General features: G+C 37.4%; 1 protein-coding gene across 2 annotated transcripts in view; it reads left to right on the top strand.

The window, feature by feature from the left end:
• Positions 1-20,658, top strand: part of PLCB1 (phospholipase C beta 1) — a 784,598-nt gene that overhangs the window by 502,285 nt on the left and 261,655 nt on the right. The gene's annotated exons all lie outside the window — the stretch shown is intronic.

The following is a 20,658-nucleotide window of genomic DNA, read 5'->3' as shown; positions in this document are numbered from 1 at the left end:
TCATAAACATAACCCTGGTATAGAAAATGGCAATAAAGGCATAAAGATTGTTGAATGACTAAAAAACACAAATGAAAAAGTATGTTTATGGTATTGGTAGAGCTCCTAGAACATTCATTTGCATATAGGTGAATCAGTCATTGTAGGAAAGGTCACTTCAGTAAACGTTCAGAGTTTTCCTGGGTTTCTATGACATAAAGATCCACAAGTCAGCTTTGGAGAAGGCAGCTCTCAAGCCCTCATCTTTGCCGTCCATTGGATGGAGGAAGGGTGACATAGCAACAATGGTTGTTTCACTGCTCAACCCAACTCCCTGTAGTAAAATTCTAGAGGTTTCACCAGGAAGTCCAACTACACTCTGGTTTACATATTCCAGAGGGATTAAATGTCCTGTGCTCCATAGGTGCATCGGATTATTGTGCATCCACTAAACCCCATAGATCTGTAGATTACCTTAGACCCTTCTGCCCCAGTTACTGATTGAGCCACATGTATCAGGTTGTCTAGGTCTCCATAGCCTCTCCTGTGCTCTTGAGAGTTTAAAGCCCCTTTCCTAGCAGAGCTTCATTATACAAAAATGAAACTACCAGCCTAATTAATGACACAGCCATACTTCTTTCTATAAAAAGGACATTTTCTGAAGTCAAATACTCTACCCCTGAGCTATACCCGCAAGAAGGACATTTTCTGAGACAATCTGAAGAAAGTCACCATCTCTTAATGACTTTTCAGGAAGAATTTGGGGTTCTAACTAGATAACCAGATTTAAGTGTTACCCTCAGACATGGCCCAGCTTAACACACAAGTGAGCAGAGACAGATCTGGATGTGAGATGTGTGAGTGGGTACAAGTCCATTCTGTTTGCTTTATATTTAACAATAAAGCAATAGAGCTTGGAACTGTGGATACTGGCTCTATTGCATACATGAAATGTCTAAATGCTTGTCTCTTTATTTATCTAAAAGAAAAAATAATATGTTGAAAGGCCCCACAAGAAGTGCCCAATACCGTCCAATACCATGCTAAATTTGTAATTTCTTCTATGTATAAGGAACTGTGTGCCACACACTTAGCCTAAACAGCAATCATATAAAATGACATCAATGACCACAACTATCAATTATGATATTTTCATTCGAGTGCTCAGGTATTAGAGCATAACAATTGCAGAGCTGTTTTAGGGTTTTCTGGGGGTGATGAGTTTAATAATGGACAACAGGGATATTAGCCATGTCTGTTTAGCATGCCTGTGTGTATTATGAAAACCTCACAAGGGGAAATTCAGAATATGGTCTAATAGGTGGCTCCCTTCTGTGCTAATATCTAACTTTCAATCCATATCATAAGATTCTTATAAGAAGTTTAGCATTTGTAAGTCTCGATGTATAGATTGAAAAGAAACTATCACCACAAGTTCCTTGAAAACTTGATTCTCAGTTGTTTTGAAAAATGATTTTATTTTTATATTTTTCTCAATATTATAGTAAGGAAATGAGTTCATGGATCTTATAAACATTTATAAAGTATATAACATGATGAAGAGAAAATAAATTCCTGTAAATGGAATATTTTTATAATATCAAGGTAAGGAAAGCTTTTTTATACATGGCAATAAATCAGAAAAATTATAGTGAAAATATTGATAGAACTAAATATCAAAAAATTAAATTTCTATAGGAGAAAATACCACATCATTTGGCATTAAACCCAATGATACATTTGAAAGGAATATTACAACATATATATCAGGCAAAGGGTCAATAAACACTTAAACAGCCCCAAAAAAGGCTGCTTATAAATCAATAAGAAAAAAAAGAACATCCTACTTGAATAGGGGGATTATAGCCTTAACAAACTCTTTCTACTCTAAAAGACATGTGAATGCCCAATAAATAAGAATAGATATTTCCCATAACTAGTCATTTTAAAACACAAATAAAAATAGTAACAAGACATTCTATTTTTCAGCAGACTATCAAAGATGAAAAAAATTGTCAATAACCTATGTAGGTGATCTCATATGCTATAGCTATCGTAAATTGAAATATCAATACCTTTGGCCCTGCAATTACATACCAGGAATTTATCCTAAGTAAATTATCATTCAAGTATTCAATTATATATGTATGCATACACTATATATATACACATACACACAGATGCTCACTGAAGCATTGTTTATAATAATAAAACCTGTCCAGTTATGAGAAATATGTTAAATATATTATGGTGCATCTATATACCAGAATACTACAGAACCAAATTAAGAGGGAAATATATTTCTATATTTATAAATATTTTATCAGTATATCAGTAACCAGTCAAGTTACAAATAAGTATGTTTACTCTGATTCTATTTATGTAAAATTGTGTGTGTGTGTGTGTGTCTATGTAGAGAACTGTCTAGAACTGCACCATTCAACTTGGTAGACACTGGCCTCATATTGCTACTTAAATCTGAATTAATTTAAATTCAACCAAATTAAAAATTGCATTAGCCACATTTCAAGTATTCAATAGCCATGTGTAGCTAGTGGCTACCATATTGGACCGCTCATATTTGGAATAGTCCCAGCATCACCAAAAATTTCTGTTGACAGCCCTGGTCTGGAAACATGTTCTCCACTACATTTTTAATGGTTGCTTCTGGCTAGTGGGATCTGGAGTTAATTTCATTTACTTTTCTAAATTGCTTGAACTTTTTATGAGCATGCAATAAATTCATATTCAGAAGCTTCTTTCATCTGAAAAAAAATCACCTGTGATTCCACCGTGTAGCATTGTTAATATTACATTGTATTTCCTTGCAGTCTTTGTTCTAAATGCTCATAGTTGCACAGAATTAAAATATGTAAAGTTTTTAATGTTGTATTTATATCTAATACACCATAAGCATTGTATCTTATTCTTTAAAACTCTGCATAAACATTACTTTAAAAAGCTGCATACTATTCTGTCTAATGTCCTTAAATGATTTTTGTTATATATGTTCCCTCGAATATAATAAAATATTTAAGAATTTCGCAAATTAGTTGGGTTTGGGGAAATCAAATTTATAGGGAAGACAGTGATTTATAGTTCTTTTGTTTTATGTAGAGGACCATCTAATATATCACGCTTTGGAGATGCTTTTTTTGTTCCAAATCACTATTCAAAACCACCTTCGCAATACATAATAGCTTTAGAAATCAATGTTTTTGATAAAGTGCCTTTATTTTCAAGTATCCACTTTCCCTACTGAATGCAACAATGCACAGAAATCTTTGTTACTATCCATCTTCTGAGGAGATTTATCCAAAATGTGTCACCTCTCTTTGAATCTCTTTAGAAACCATTCTTTGATGAACATACTTTATTTCGCTCTTCTGGACAACATTTTGATAAATATAAAATGACTTTAACACAAGAATCAAAAGTAAAAAAAAAAAATTTCAGGATTAAAGAACAATGACCTGAAATGCATGGAAGAGGAGAATGTGTAACAAATCTACTTGACATCTTGTTCTGCAAGTTGCTTTTGCTGAATTTGAACTTCTGTCCGGAATAAAACTGAAATCAGGGGCTTTGTGTTCTATGCCATACCCTGGTACATAAAACCTTTCCAATTAGATTTATGTTCGGCAAGGAGGGATGGCCCCAAAGGCACCTCAGACTTTGCATATCAAAAACCAAACTCATAATCATAATCATACCCTCTACTCCTCCTCAACAGCGTCCTTCTCCAGGTCTCCCTGCCACTCTTAACTACAACTCCTTTCTCTCAGTTATGCAGTTCAGAAACTGGGGGTTATTACTGACACTTCCATTTCTTCAACCCCACTGAATCCAACATCAAGTCAAGCTGATTTTGCCTCTTACATATCTCTCCAAATCTGTCCCCCACATTCTAGCAAGTCATGTTCCATCCTTCCCCTTTTTAAAACCATTTGGTGGCTTTCTCTTGCTTGAGGGCTTAAAATGCCTTGACAAGAACAAACCTTACTTCCTTGCAGAATCTGGCTCCCTACCTATCCATCTTCATTTCACCCAACCTTCTCTACTAGCTTTTAATTTTCTCATCCTTGCTTCTCTTCCTCCTACCACAAGAAATTTGCATAACATGCTACTCCACTGTGTGAAGTACTTCCTACTATCTCCTCCTTCATCTAAGACTCTTCTCCATCTTTCGAATTTCAGCTCATCATATGCTTGTTTAGGGAAGCCCTCTCTGATTTCATTAATTATGTTAGACTCACCTAGTAAACTCTTTTGCACACATTAATGAGGCTGTTTGGTTAATTTAATGCCCGTTTCCTTGCCAGAATGTAAGCACCACCAGGGTGTAAGTGTCTGTTTTTGTTCACTGGTGTAGCTCCATTAACTAGTACAATGCCAGATAAATAGTAGGTGCTCAATAAATATTTGTTTCCTGGATGAATAAGGACCATGAGGCAGATGCCCCCAAGCACAAGGAAAATGCTGAATCTTCTACAAAAGAGTCTTGGAGCATTGGTCAACAGCAGAGCCTCTCTAAAGAAACAGATTCCCCCAAGAGGAGAAAGCTGCATAAGTTATCAAACTTTTTAGTGAAATATCCTAATTACATTTCCCTTTGAGTTGGACTGTACTGTATGTACTGCACACAGTATTCCCCAAGAATGGTCTGTATCTGAGATATGGAGCCCAGGAGGCGAGGCCTAACAGAACCATTCTTGGGGAATACTCAGAGTGAATTCTATTTATGTATCTCGGAGAAGGCCTAAGGAGCGAGATCTTGAAAGCATTCATGATGCAATCTCCTGCTGGGAAGAAGAAAGCCAGATGGGAGCTAAAAATTGATGCCAATAAGAGATTTGGAGCAATGCTGTTCAAACTGAGGCCTTTTCCTGTTTCCCAGGAGCATAGAGTCATCCTTCTACTAAGTTTTATGACTTATAGACCACCTCTAAATGTGACTGGCAGTGTGCTGAAGTCGGCTTGTACCGGTTCATGAGAGCCAATTGTTAAATGTTTGCTAAATTTGCTACAGATTGATACACACAGCCATTATGATTAATTAAATAATTTAAACCTAAAGCTAAGTAAATTATATTAAAAATGCAGGTAATGAATACTCAAACCTTATCACTTTCTAATTATTTTATTAAATGTTATGATTAAGTATGATTTTGAGGCTATTTATAGTCTTGTAGCTGTATGGTGGAATAGTATGCTACTGCTGATCTTTTTCCAATTCTGAATTCAGTGAGATCATCAGGGTGGCTTGAAACTGGCTGTGTTGTGAGTATTTATACCATGGAAAACAGTAAATGCTAACATTTGGGAATTTTGAGGGTTTTCTTGCTGCTGTTGTTGTTTCGGGGTTTTGGGTTTTGTTATTTTTTGTTTGTTTTGATTTGTTAAAAGCCTGTTGTTAAACATTTACCAGCATACCACAAGAGGCAACCAATTCATGGCCCAGTGTAATCTGTCTTTTTGTACTTCATTGTTGAAATTACCTAGCAATACTAGGAAATCTTAGGCTGAAGTGGAATTGTGAATCAATCTTCCTATCATCTAAACCACATTTCTTCTAAATTACATTTCACAAAAAGATATTGGGTGGGACTAGTACAAGAAAAAAAGAGAGTACATATATACATATACATACATATATATATATATTTTAATCCCACATCATATACTGCTATTTTTTGAGTACCTAATAGTTAAGATCTTTATATCCCTGTGTTTCTGAAGGTATAATATATTATTGATTTTTATGTATTATAGAATATGATTAACTCGTGTATCTAGAGTAACAGAAAAGATATATAAATAAATCAAAGGAAATAAACCTTAAAATCAAATAATATTTACTCTTAGAATATTTTTATAACTTTCAGCAAATATATATTCACATCTATATTTAGCTTTATAGATCAATTACCCATTTACTTCAAACTCCTTCAGTTACCTGTAGTGAATTGGTGGGAAATTTTCTCGCTCCTTTTAACTCCTACAATCATTTATAATTTTAAAAAGAAAAAGATATGTAACAATTAACATTTATTTCACTGCATTTTTTTCATGACATTCTTAAAATAAGTAATCATGTCAGTCTCCACAAAAATATATTAATTCTTTATGTATGTGTGATACCTTAGAGTTTGAGGCTTTAATTTTGATCACCACTCTAATGATATAAGGTGAACAGACATTGCTATTATCATCCACCTTGGGTGGAAACTAGTTAAAGCTTTGAGAATATGAGTTGCCTAATTTACAAAGCTAGTTAAATGGAAGAACCAGAAACGGAAGAGATCTAGAAATGACTTGTCCTTTAGCACTCTTTAAATTAAGCTTTCCATGGAAAAATGAATTAAGGGAAAAACAAAATTAAAATGCAAATGTTTAGAATATAGGCAGTCAAATATACACAAACCATGAATGTATACCTAAATGTGCACACAAATATACATACTGATCGACAAATCTCAAAGTAAGTAAATGGATATACATAGGTATGCTAAAATGTTTTGGTCTCTGTAAGAGATTAAGTTATTCAGTATGTTCCCCCCGTACTGTGTTTCATTTTCATTTGTAGAACTTTTCAGTGTCTGGTTCTTCCATTTAACTAGCTTTGAAAATTAGGCAACTTGTATTCCCTGAGTTTCAACTTAGTCTTCCCTCAAGGTGGATGATAATAGCAATGCTTGGTCACCTTACATTAGCGTGGTGATCAAAATCAAATCTGCAAACTCTAATGTGTCACATGTACATAAAGAATATATTTTTGTGGTGACTGACGTGATTGATTACTTATTTTAAGTATGCCACCAGCTATTAATTTTTTTCAAGTACTCACAGCTTGTTATGTGTGGCTCTGAGCTCTTAACATGTAATGATTCATTTATTTCCTGTAATAAGCCTTTGAAGGGGACACTACTATTATCCTCATCCCACAGTTTGGAAAACAGAGGCGCAGAATGATTAGCAAAACTTTTTAAGGTCGCATTGCTTCAAATGACAGAGCCAGAACTCAAAGCCAGACGGAATGCAGGCTGTCTGGTCAGGCAGGGTGGCTCACACTTGCAATCCTAGCATTTTGGGAGGCAGAGAAGGATAGATCACTTGAGGCCAGGAGTTTGAGACCAGCCTGGCCAACATAGCAAAAACTCATCTCTACTAAAAATACAAAAATTAGCCAGGTGCGGTGGTGCGCACCTGTGGTCCCAGCTATTTTGGGGCTGAGGCATAAGAATCACATAAGCCCAGGAGGTAGAGGCTGCAGTGAACTCAGATTGCACCACTGCACTCTAGCCTGGGTGACAGAGCAACTCTGTCCCCCACCCCCACCCCCACCAAAAAAAAAAGAAAGAAAGAAAAGAAATAGAATACAGGCTGTCTGCTGTTTTCCTGTTTCCTCCACGCGTCAAAAGCCCACAGCATAGATGATGGATTTTCTTAACAAAGGGAACATTGTGTTTGTCGTTATTAATGAATTGTCATCCTCCTTTTTTGATATGTTTGATTTTAAATTATGCTCTGAGATTCTAGAAGCCCCTTTGGCACATCTAACTATAGCAAAGTACCATGGAAGGAAGCAGATATCATTACAAAATAGGAAAACTTAAATCTCACCAATAAAGAACTCATCAACTAGGGAGATGCTGCGGACTCACTGTAAAGGTGTCTGTGCATTCTGTTAACAAACAGGCCTCATTGTGATAGCTAGAAGCATTGACCTCGGATGAAAGTTGAAGGGAAATATAATGCTTTCCATGCTCTGGGGGGGGGGGGGGGGTTTAAACAGGAAAGCACATAGGATCCTAACTGTCTGCTTTGCACACACCGTCACCCCTCAGGGCATGTGGATTTTTATGCGTTGCAGTGGTCAGGGCTGTGCATACAAATTTGCTGGCAGACAGGTGGTCTCATATGTCAAAAAGACTGGGGGGATAGTTTAAAACATGGCTGACAACCTGTCTATACTTCAGAATTTTTAAGTTTGACAAATACTGACTCCATGAGGAGGAAAAAGCTAACTACTTTTTCCATTGACTAGTTTTCAAATTGCTATATTTCATGCACTTTTATTTTCAGCAGGGATGATTGTACAAATAATGATTAAAATTGACCATTTAGCTTCGACTCTTTCCTAGGAAGGCAAGTACTTCCATGAGACCACCTTTCTTTCCTATTTTGATTTCTCATATGCATTATTTTATATTTTTAACAAACTGCCTAAAATATCACTAAACAAGGTAACTTGAATGCTTGCTATTTAAGTTTTATTCTGCCAATTGAACTATTTGACTATTTTATATAAACTGCATCAAATTGGATATACTTTGTAACACAGTGTGATATGGAGAGGGCTTAGAGTTTACCATCAGGTGTACTTGGATTCAAATCTCCCTTTACACCATTTTATAAAACTGAGCAAATTACTTCATCTTTCAGCACCTCATGTGAAATTGGAATAACAATAGCTATCTCTCTGTGTTGCTTTGTAGATTAAATAGGGGGAAGAGAAGATACAGAACAGCTAGTGTGGTTGTTGACACAGTCACTAATTAGAAGAACTTGTTGTTATATGTATCTTTTTTTTTTTGAGACGGAGTCTTGCTCTGTCGCCCAGGCTGGAGTACAGTGGCGCGATCTCCGCTCACTGCAAGCTCCGCCTCCCGGGTTTACGCCATTCTCCTGCCTCAGCCTCCCGAGTAGCTGGGACTATAGGCGCCCGCCACCTCGCCCGGCTAGTTTTTTGTATTTTTAGTAGAGACGGGGTTTCACCATGTTAGCCAGGATGGTCTTGATCTCCTGACCTCGTGATCCGCCCGCCTCGGCCTCCCAAAGTGCTGAGATTACAGGCGTGAGCCACTGTGCCAGGCCATATGTATCATTTTTATAGAGAACTGAACAGAGTCAGCACTTTGGGAGGCCGAGGCGGGTGGATCACAAGGTCAAGAGATGGAGACCACCCTGGCCAACATGGTGAAACCGCTCTCTACTAAAAAGACAAAAATTAGCTGGGCGTGGTTGGCGGTACACGCCTGGAGTCCCATCTACTCAGGAGGATGAGGCAGGAGAATCGCTTGAACTCGGGAGGAAGAGGTTTCAGTGAGCCGAGATCATGCCACTGCATTCCAGCCTGGTGACAGAGCAAGACTCTGTCTCAAAAAAAAAAAGAATCTTAGTAGCCTATCAGATGAAATTCTTTCAATTGTAGATCCCATTGAATACATGAATATCAATCAATATCAAGATAACATTTCGTTATTTCTTATAATCACTTCTTTAGTGTTGTAACAGGTGTATTCAATCCATTAATATTCTCTTTTTTATTATTATACTTTAACTTGTAGGGTACATGTGCACAATGTGCAGGTTTGTCACATAAGTATACATGTGCCATGTTGGTGTGCTGCACCCATTAACTCATCATTTACATTAGGTATATCTCCTAATGCTATCCCTCCCCCCCCCACCCCGCTCCCCACAATAGGACCCGGTGTGTGATGTTCCCCCCTTCCTGTGTCCAAGTGATCTCATTGTTCAATTCCCACCTATGAGTGAGAACATGCAGTATTTGGTTTTCTATTCTTGCGATAGTTTGCTGAGAATGATGGTTTCCAGCTGCATCCATGTCCCTACAAAGGACACAAACTCATCCTTTTTTATGGCTGCATAGTATTCCATGGTGTATATGTGCCACATTTTCTTAATCCCGTCTGTCACTGATGGACATTTGGGTTGATTCCAAGTCTTTGCTATTGTGAATAGTGCCTCAATAAACATACGTCTGCATGTGTCTTTATAGCTGCATGACTTATAATCCTTTGGATATATCCCCAGCAATGGGATGGCTGGGTCAAATGGTATTTCTAGTTCTAGATCCTTGAGGAATTGCTACACTGTTTTCCACAATGGTTGAACTAGTTTACAATCCCACCAACAGTGTAAAAGTGTTCCTGTTTCTCCACATCCTCTCCAGCACCTGTTGTTTGCTGATTTTTTAATGATTGCCATTCTAACTGGTGTGAGATGGTATCTCATTGTGGTTTTGATTTGCATTTCTCTGATGGTGAGTGATGATGAGCATTTTTTCATGTGTCTGTTGGCTGTATGAATGTCTTCTTTTGAGAAGTGTCTGTTCATATCCTTTGCCCACTTTTTGATGGGGTTGTTTTTTTCTTGTAAATTTGATTGAGTCCTTTATAGGTTCTGGATATTAGCCCTTTGTCAGATGAGTAGATTGCAAAAATTTTCTCCCATTCTATAGGTTGCCTCTTCACTCTGATGGTAGTTTCTTTTGCTGTGCAGAAGCTCTTTAGTTTAATTAGATCCCATTTGTCAATTTTGGCTTTTGTTGCCGTTGCTTTTGGTGTTTTAGATATGAAGTCCTTGCCCATGCCTATGTCCTGAATGGTATTACCTAGGTTTTCTTCTAGGGTTTTTATGGTTTTAAGTCTCTAATCCATCTTGAATTAATTTTTGTATAAGGAGTAAGGAAAGGATCCAGTTTCAGCTTTCTACTTATGGCTAGCCGATTTTCCCAGCACCATTTATTAAATAGGGAATCCTTTCCCCATTTCTTGTTTTTGTCAGGTTTGTCAAAAATCAGATGGCTGTAGATGTGTGGTATTATTTCTGAGGGCTCTGCTCTGTTCCATTGGTCTATATCTCTGTTTTGGTACCAGTACCATGCTGTTTTGGCTACTGTAGCCTTGTAGTATAGTTTGAAGTCGGGTAGCGCGGTGCCTCCAGCTTTGTTCTTTTGGCTTAGGATTGCCTTGGCAATATGGGGTCTTTTTTGGTTCCATATGAACTTTAAAGCAGTTTTTTCCAATTCTGTGAAGAAAGTCATTGGTAGCTTGATGGGGATGGCACTGAATCTATCAATTACTTTGGGCAGTATGGCCATTTTCACATATTGATTCTTCCTATCCATGAGCATGGTATGTTCTTCCATTTGTTTGTGTCCTCTTTTATTTCACTGAGCAGTGGTTTGTAGTTCTCCTTGAAGAGGTCCTGTACATCCCTTGTAAGTTGGATTCCTAGGTATTTTATTCTCTTTGAAGCTATTGTGAATGGGAGTTCATTCATGATTTGGCTCTCTGTCTGTTACTGGTGTATAAGAATGCTTGTGATTTTTACACATTGATTTTGTATCCTGAGACTTTGCTGAAGTTGCTTATCAGCTTAAGGAGACTTTGGCTGAGATGATGGGGTTTTCTACATATACAGTCATGTCATCTGCAAACAGGGACAATTTGACTTCTTCTTTTCCTAACTGAATACCCTTGATTTCTTTCTCCTGCCTGATTTCCCTAGCCAGAACTTCCAATGCTATGTTGAATAGGAGTGGTGAGAGAGGGCATCCCTGTCTTGTGCCAGTTTTCAAAGGGAATGCTTCCAGTTTTTGCCCATTCAGTATGATATTGGCTGTGGGATTGTCATAAATAGCTCTTATTATTTTGAGATACGTTCCATCAATACCGAATTTATTGAGAGTTTTTAGCATGAAGGGCTGTTGAATTTTGTCAAAGGTCTTTTCTGCATCTATTGAAATAATCATGTGGTTCTTGTCTTTGGTTCTGTTTATATGCTGGATTATGTTTATTGATTTGTGTATGTTGAACCAGCCTTGCATCCCAGGGATGAAACCCACTTGGTTATGGTGGATAAGCTTTTTGATGTGCTGCTGGATTCTGTTTGCCAATATTTTGTTGAGGATTTTTGCATCGATGTTCATGAGGGATATTGGTCTAAAATTCTCTTTTTTTATTGTATATCTGTCAGGTTTTGTTATCAGGATGATGTTGGCCTCGTAAAATGAGCTAGGGAGGATTCCTTCTTTTTCTGTTGATTGGAATGGTTTCAGAAGGAATGGTACCAACTCCTCCTTGTACCTCTGGTAGAATTCGGCTGTGAATCCGTCTGGTCCTGGACTTTTTTTGGTTGGTAGGCTATTAATTATTGCCTCCATTTCAGAGCCTGCTATTGGTTTATTCAGGGATTCAACTTCTTCCTGGTTTAGTCTTGGGAGAGTGTAAGTGTCCAGGAAATTATCCATTTCTTCTAGATTTTCTAGTTTATTTGCATAGAGGTGTTCATAGTATTCTCTGATGGTAGTTTGTATTTCTGTGGGGTCGGTGGTGATATCCCCTTTATCATTTTTTATTGCGTCTATTTGATTCTTCTCTCTTTTCTTCTTTATTAGTCTTGTTAGCAGTCTATCGATTTTGTTGATCTTTTCAAAAAACTAGCTCCTTGATTCATTGATTTTTTGGAGGGTTTTTTGTGTCTCTATCTCCTTCAGTTCTGCTCTGATCTTAGTTATTTCTTGCCTTCTGCTAGCTTTTGAATGTGTTTGCTCTTGCTTCTCTAGTTCTTTTAATTGTGATGTTAAGGTGTCAATTTTAGATCTTTCCTGCTTTCTCATGTGGGCATTTAGTGCTATAAATTTCCCTCTACACACTGCTTTAAATGTGTCCCAGAGATTCTGGTATGTTGTATCTTTGTTGTCATTGGTTTCAAAGAACATCTTTATTTCTGCCTTCATTGCATTATGTACCCAGTATTCATTCAGGAGCAGGTTGTTCAGTTTCCATGTAGTTGAGCGGTTTTGATTGAGTTTCTTAGTCCTGAGTTCCAGTTTGATTGCACTGTGGTCTGAGAGACAGTTTGTTATAATTTCTGTTCTTTTACATTTGCTGAGGAGTGCTTTACTTCTAACAATGTGGTCAATTTTGGAATCAGTGTGATGTGGTGCTGAAAAAAATGTATATTCTGTTGATTTGGGGTGGAGAGTTCTGTAGATGTCTATTAGGTCTGCTTGGTGCAGAGTTGAGTTCAATTCCTGGATATGCTTGCTGACTTTCTGTCTCGTTGATCTGTCTGATGTTGACAGTGGGGTGTTAAAGTCTCCCATTATTATTGTATGGGAGTCTAAGTCTCTTTGTAAGTCTCTAAGGACTTGCTTTATGAATCTGAGTACTCCTGTATTGGGTGCATTTATATTTAGGAAAGTTAGCTCTTCCTGATGAATTGATCCCTTTACCATTATGTAATGACCTTTTCTGTCTCTTTTGATCTTTGATGGTTTAGAGTCTATTTTATCAGAGACTAGGATTGCAACCCCTGCTTTTTTTTGTTTTCCATTTGCTTGGTAGATCTTCCTCCATCCCTTTATTTTGAGCCTATGTGTGTCTCTGCATGTGAGGTGGGTCTCCTGAATACAGCAAACTGATGGGTCTTGACTCTTTATCCAATTTGCCAGTCTGTGTCTTTTAATTGGACCAATTAGTCCATTTACATTTAAGGTTAATATTGTTATGTGTGAACTTGATCCTGTCATTATGATGTTAGCTGATTATTTTGCTTGTTAGTTGATGCAGTTTCTTCCTAGCATCAATGGACTTTATATTTTGACATGTTTTTGCAATGACTGGTACCTGTTGTTCCTTTCCATGTTTAGTGCTTCCTTCAGGATCTCTTGTAGGGCAGACCTGCTGGTGACAAAATCTCTCAGCATTTGCTTGTCTGTAAAGGATTTTATTTCTCCTTCACTTATGAAACTTAGTTTGGCTGGATATGAAATTCTGGGTTTAAAATTCTTTTTTTTTAAGAATGTTGAATATTGGGCCCCACTCTCTTCTGGCTTGGAGAATTTCTGCCGAGAGATCTGCTGTTAGTCTGATGGGGTTCCCTTTGTGTGTAACCCGACCTTTCTCTCTGGCTGCCCTTAACATTTTTTCCTTCATTTCAACTTTGGTGAATGTGACAATTATGTGTCTTGGAGTTGCTCTTCTTGAGGAGTATCTTTGTGGCATTCTCTGTATTTCCTGAATTTGAATGTTGGCCTGCCTTACTAGGTTGGGGAAGTTTTCCTAGATGATATCCTGAAGAGTGTTTTCCAACTTGGTTCCATTTTCCCTGTCACTTTCAGGCACACCAATCAGACGTAGATTTGGTCTTTTCACATAATCTCATATTTCTTGGAGGCTTTGTTCATTTCTTTTTACTCTTTTTTCTCTACACGTCTCTTCTCGCTTCATTTCATTCATTTGATCTTCAACACTGATACTCTTTCTTCCAGTGGATCGAGTCGGTTACTGAAGTTTGTGTGTTTGTCACGTCGTTCTCGTGTTATGGTTTTCATCTCTATCAGTTTTTTTAATGTCTTCTCTGCATTGATTATTCTAGTTATCCATTCATCCATTCTTTTTTCAAGGTTTGTAGTTTCTTTGTGCTGGTTACATAGCTCCTCCTTTAGTTCTGAGAAGTTTGATCGACTGAAGCCTTGTTCTCTCAACTCGCCGAAGTCATTCTCCATCCAGCTTTGTTCCATTGCTGGCGATGAGCTGTGTTCCTTTGGAGGGCGAGATGTGCTCTGATTTTTTGAATTTCCAGCTTTTCTGCTTTGCTTTTTCCCCATCTTTGTGGTTTTATGTGCCTTTGGTCTTTGATGATGGTGGCATACTGATGGGGTTTTGGTGTGGGTGTCCTTTCTGTTTGTTAGTTTTCCTTCTAACAGTCAGGACCCTCAGCTATAGGTCTGTTGGAGTTTGCTTGAGGTCCACTCCAGACCCTGTTTGCCTGAGTATCAGCAGGAGAGGCTGCAGAAGATAGAATATTGCTGAACAGTGAGTGTTGCTATCTGATTCTTGCTCTGGAAGCTTCGTCTCAGGGGTGTACCCAGCCGTGTGAGGTGTGAGGTGTTGGTCTGCACCTAGTGGGGGATATCTCCCACTTAGACTACTCAGGGGTCAGGGACTCACTTGAGCAGGCAGTCTGTCCATTCTCAGATCTCAACCTCTGTGCTGGGAGATCCCCTGCTCTCTTCAAGCTGTCAGACAAGGGCATTTACCTCTGCTGAGGTTTCTGCTGCTTTTTGTTTAGCTATGCCCTATTCCCAGAGAATCCATTGATATTCTATTGGTTCATGCACAGAGGTTACCTAACGAGAGTTCCCATATAGTCCTGAGAATGTTTTCCGGCTATGGAAATGCAAGGGAGTTAGCACCCCAGGAATGACTGTCCACCAATAATGGATTTGACTGAACAGATAAATACTACAGTTTCCAGGCTACTTAGAGACATCCTAAGATGGGTTCTTCATACTCTCTCCAAATGGCCCTAGTGTTTTGAGCCTCAGTTGCCGAAAATAGTAAACTGCTAATTAACACAGTCTTTAAAGACCTTCTTCCCTTCTTGTCTTACTTCCCCACTCCTCACTGTGCTGTCTGCAATCATCTCCAAAATAAATCACTTGTCCCCAGATCTTTGACTTGGGTCGGCTTCTGGGGCATCCAGACAAAGATCCTGTCTGCCAAGCATGTGTATTGCAACCTGGGAAACTATTAGGTTGGTGCAAAACTAATTGGGGTTTTGCCATTACTTTTTGCACCAACCTAATAGCTCAGGCAATGCAACTTTTGGAAATAGGTAATAGCAGCATTTTCCCAGCTCTGAAGTTGTCTCTCCACATTATGAGCCTAATTTTCTTGGTCCAAGGACTGTGGATACTTTATTTCAATCCTTTTTTCTGCTGCTTCTGTGGTCAGCCTGCCTGAATGCCCTCCAGCAGCTACTTATCTTTCCTTCCTTCCTAGCTCTCAAAACTGCATTAAACCAGACCCTGAGCTTGTTCCTGGGGATGAGGAAAAGCCTAGGATGCTATTTAGGGATGCTCCTTTAACTTTATTTATCTCTTCTCTGTGACCACTTCCAAACTTTTAGCTCCACAGGAACTCCAGGGAACTTTTAGCTTCTCTGTTTGTGAACCAAGAGAATATTATTCTGGATGATCGCCTTCCTGTTTCTTCTAATTTTTTTTTTTTTGTTTTAGACTTAAATAGTGTGTTCACTTTAGCTCAATCAATTCAAGCCTGACAGCTTCAAACCACTTTATTTTGGATGAAGATGCATGGCTAAGCTAACTATATTTTCTCTTCTTCATCAACAGATTTCTATACTTATACAGTGACTTTACAAATTCATCATTATTCCATCCCAAAGCAAATATAAATGCTTTTCTTATGGTAATACCATTGCAGGATATGAAAGGGCAGTACTCCACCAACTCTTTTTTTTCTAGTATGTATCCATAGTTGCTTTTCTTTGATATAGTCAGTCTGTTCTCCTTCTACTCCCTCTAGTTAAAGAAATAGCTTAAAAATATTTAAAGATTTTCCATCTGTTACTTGCAGGAAAAAAATACTTAAACAAGTAACATCCTCCAAGTCTTTTGCTCTATTTAGAAGAATATTCACAGCACCATATTTCAGAGTCATCATCAATGCGAATGGATAGGTGTTTCCTCTATAAAGGCTTGCTGGCTGTGTGAGCCACCTAAGCCACTGGTACATCCTGGTGAACAGAGTGACATCCTTCATCACACTCACATATAAAAGAAAGAAATCTTGAAAATGAGAGGTGTGAGGATAAGCATTGATTCAAAGGGAATTTGTTAATCTGTGTTTTATTTTCTGAGATGCAAATGTTGAATTCAAGGGTTTGATGGGAAACCAGCCTGGACATAAATTTATATATTTCCTCTACAATGAAATTTGAATAAAGCATAGCAATTCGGCTCTGCCTTCAAAGAAAAGGTAGCTTTATCACTGTGAAGCTGAATCATATGAATCTCAGTTACGTATAAGGAATCCATCTCTTTCATTTCCAACTGTTAGGTACTGAGTGCTACTGGAAAGACTCTTATATGCTTGATGATTGATAGGAATGGATTCGAGTTCCACCCATATAACTGTAATTCAGATTGAGAATATTGCATTAAGTGCTGGGAATCAAATTAACTTATACAAATCACTGGATAAGCCTAAAATCCAATAAAGATACATTTCGTGAGTATGAAAAAAATGAGTAAGGTATATCTGCAGAGCACCAAAAATGTTTCTGGTATCAAAAATAAAATCTAAAGGTCTTGAAGAGATGTTTTATTTTGTAGATACTTGGCATACAAATAAAATAACCTTTTTAAAAAGTGATATTAAAAAATAAGAATTCAAACCAGCATTTAATTCTTTTTTTTTTAAATCATCCTTTAGCCTTTGTTCATTCCTTCCATTAATTTTGAATATTTTAAATGGTATAATACAGTTACACGTGCTGTAATTGAGTCCTTGCTTCTTAGGTGTAGAACAGTCTTTACTTTCTTCAGTGGCTAGTTACCTGAAAATGAGAATCATTAACCTGAGCTTTATTTAACAAGAGCAAAACTCAACTTTCTTTGCAATGGACATGAGGTAATTTAATCACAAATCCTGATGATTGAGAGAAAATGAATTTACTTAGTCAGACAGTCTCTATTTGGTGGCACTTATGGGAAAAAAAATGATCTAGATTTAACTTTAAAAGTGGAATTCAATTATAGCTGCCAGGATTCTGAGTTGATCTGGTTAATTCCAGCCGTGGAGATACATCTAGGATATTCTCTGCAGAAAGAAGGCCTTGAGTGACAGCTTAGTAAAAATATGAAATTCCAAGTTCACCTCACCTCTTACTTTTCTCTGAACTGTGTTCTTTAGTTTCCTCCAACAAAGAAATTGAACAGTTTTACAGAGTTATGGGTATGTTTTCTTTGTAAAATGTTTAATGAAGTTATATCAGTTGCAAGGATGGAAAAATGTGCTGGAGTCTGGTAGTAACTCAAATAGGTAAATACTTCTCCAGAAACTTCTTAGGAAGTTGAGTCTATGAGAAATACTCAGATATGAAACTCCTTGGTAAAATAGGTTTGGGAGATAAGATGGTTTACATGTCAGTTGTCTATCAGTTTTTGTTATTGTGGCTATTTTGATTTTATTTGTTTGTTTTTGAAACACAGCCACCCATTTCCCAAGAACTGAGAATGTCATACTCTAGAAACAACCACTTTTTACACATCTGTTTTCATCAGATTCCTTCTACCTATAAAGCCCTCTAAAAACTTCGTGCATTTGCAGTTTATCCTTCCAGATAATCCCCTCTTTGTATGTTCTCTGAAAGTCTGAAAACAAATGAGGACAACTTGAAGATACAAGTGTCTTTCTCGGTCTACCCCTTGCGTATCAATACGCTCAACAAAGAGTCGCATTCAAAAATAGATAAGTTATTGAGTACAGGTCAAATAAAAGTGAACTTGTTTCTTAAAGGAGAATTCTAACATAATCAAGGTTAGTATTGATAAAAATGAAATAAATGAAGAAAAGATACAGTTTTAAAAATAAAATGACCAGAGGTGGAAAAGAAAGTAAAGCATAGTTTAAATCAATGTGTTCCATCACTGAAAAAGGATGTTAGTAAGAAACTTGGCTTGTTATATATTTTCAATTCTCTGTTTACATTCAGAACTATATGGTTTTAAAATATTGTGGTTTCTTCTGAGTAAATGTTTCTCAAATCTAACTTCCTTTTTTTTTTTTTTTAATTATACTTTAAGTTCTAGGGTACATGTGCATAACGTGCAGGTTTGTTACATATGTGTACTTGTGCCATGTTGGTGTGCTGCACCCATCAACTCGTCAGCACCCATCAACTCGTCATTTACATCAGGTATAACTCCCAATGCAATCCCTCCCTCCTGCCCCCCCGTGATAGGCCCCGGTGTGTGATCTTCGCCTTCCTGAGTCCAAGTGATCTCATTGTTCAGTTCCCACCTATGAGTGAGAACATGCGGTGTTTGGTTTTCTGTTCTTGCAATAGTTTGCTGAGAATGATGGTTTCCAGCTGCATCCATGTCCCTACAAAGGACACAAACTCATCCTTTTTTATGGCTGCATAGCATTCCATGGTGTATATGTGCCACATTTTCTTAATCCCGTCTGTCACTGATGGACATTTGGGTTGATTCCAAGTCTTTGCTATTGTGAATAGTGCCTCAATAAACATACGTGTGCATGTGTCTTTATAGCCGCATGATTTATAATCCTTTGGGTATATACCCAGTAATGGGATTGCTGGGTCATATGGTACTTCTAGTTCTAGGTCCTTGAGGAGTCGCCATACTGTTTTCCATAATGGTTGAACTAAAATCTAACTGTTCCTTTAGTTCATACACAGTAACCTTTTTAAATTTTTTTCCCAAATGTTAACCATCCAGATGCAGAATCATGCAGTGAGTCCTCAAATACTTACCCCTCAGATTCAATCAGCAGCATCATTTTACCAGCCTGCTTCACCCACCTAATTCCAGACATCACTTCTAAATACTTCATTATAAATTTATTTTTATATAAAGACTAATCGTCTTTTAAAAGATATAAAACACCTGTAATCCCAGCACTTTGGGAGGCTGAGGTCGGTGCATTAGCTGAGGTCAGGAGTTTGAGACCAGCCTGGCCAACATGGAGAAACCCCATTTCTACTAAAAATACAAAAATTAGCCAGGCGTGGTGGCACACCCCTATAGTCCCAGCTACTTGGGAGGCTGAGGCAGGAGAATCGCTTGAACCCGGGAGGCAGAGGTTGCAGTGAGATCACACCACTGCACAGCAGCCTGAGCAACAGAGCAAGACCTCATCTCAAAAAAAAAAAAAAAAAAAAAAGAAAGAAAGGAAAAAAAAAGAAAAGATATATAAGCAACATTCACTGGGAAAACTTTTCAAACAAATATTTCAGAAAGAGTATTCTTAGTGGGAATCCCAGAAGCTGTTTTCCAGAATTGTTTGCTACTCTGAGCACCTACTCTGGGTGGTCTTTACTTGCCTTGAGTTCCTTTATCTTAAGGATGATTCAAGAGAATCCCTGACCCCCACACCTAATGTCTGCAATTCTGAGAGGTGGCAATCTTTAACCAATCATCTGTTTTATCAAGTTTTGAGCAAAAATGTCAAAATGAGCAAAAAAAAAAAAAAAAAAAATGGACATGAGAATTAGGCAGTAAAATAGTGTAGACTGAACAAAAAATGCTTGGGGGAGAAAAAAGCCAAAGAATGAGTTGTGTGGCTATCACTGGAAGGAAAGAAAGGGTCCAATGTATAGATCCAATTCATTTCTAAATATTTTCCCACTAAAGATTGTGGAGGTAAATATATTGATGGACTCTGTAATCACTGATTTAAAACTTTTGATTTATAATTACAAGTTTCAGGTGCTTTCTAAGTATGCTTTTTCTCTTCTGAGTATACCAAAAAGAACCCCACAAAATGACAATTACTGATATGTTTTGTCTTTGAACCTTGTCTCAGTGGTGTTCAAAAACTTTGATGCAATTAATCAGTTCATAAAATACCTTGTTATCAAGTTTAATTAGCCTTCACAAAACATTCATTCTTCCCGAACATTCTCCTTTAATCTCTCATTAAAGGTAGAGTGCTAAATGTTTCCGTTTTTTGCTATTATTGTTTATTTAATAAAACTTTTGATATAGACCTCTCCTTTTCTGGGTCATGCAAATTGATGTTTTTGTGGCAGCATTTGATCTTTCTAGGAGGCTTGATGTACTTGTTAAGCTTTCAACTTGTTAGTGAAAGTGAGATTTCAGTTATGTTAGACAGAGCTTTGAAATGGGGTTTTCTTTCTTCATAGCTTTCCTGAAAATGTGACTCTTCATGCAACCAAACAGAGAACGTTTTATTAACTAAAGAGAGAATTAATGGCACCAAGTAAAGTAACTCAGCTGGAAAGGTTTTGTTTGTTTTCTTTCTTGGTTGTGTGTAGTTTTTTTTTTTTGTTTGTTTGTTTTTTAAA

Source organism: Piliocolobus tephrosceles, chromosome 20 (assembly GCF_002776525.5).
Source record: "Piliocolobus tephrosceles isolate RC106 chromosome 20, ASM277652v3, whole genome shotgun sequence".
Classification (NCBI taxonomy): Eukaryota; Metazoa; Chordata; class Mammalia; order Primates; family Cercopithecidae; genus Piliocolobus; species Piliocolobus tephrosceles.
This window is presented reverse-complemented; position numbering and strand designations above follow the sequence as displayed.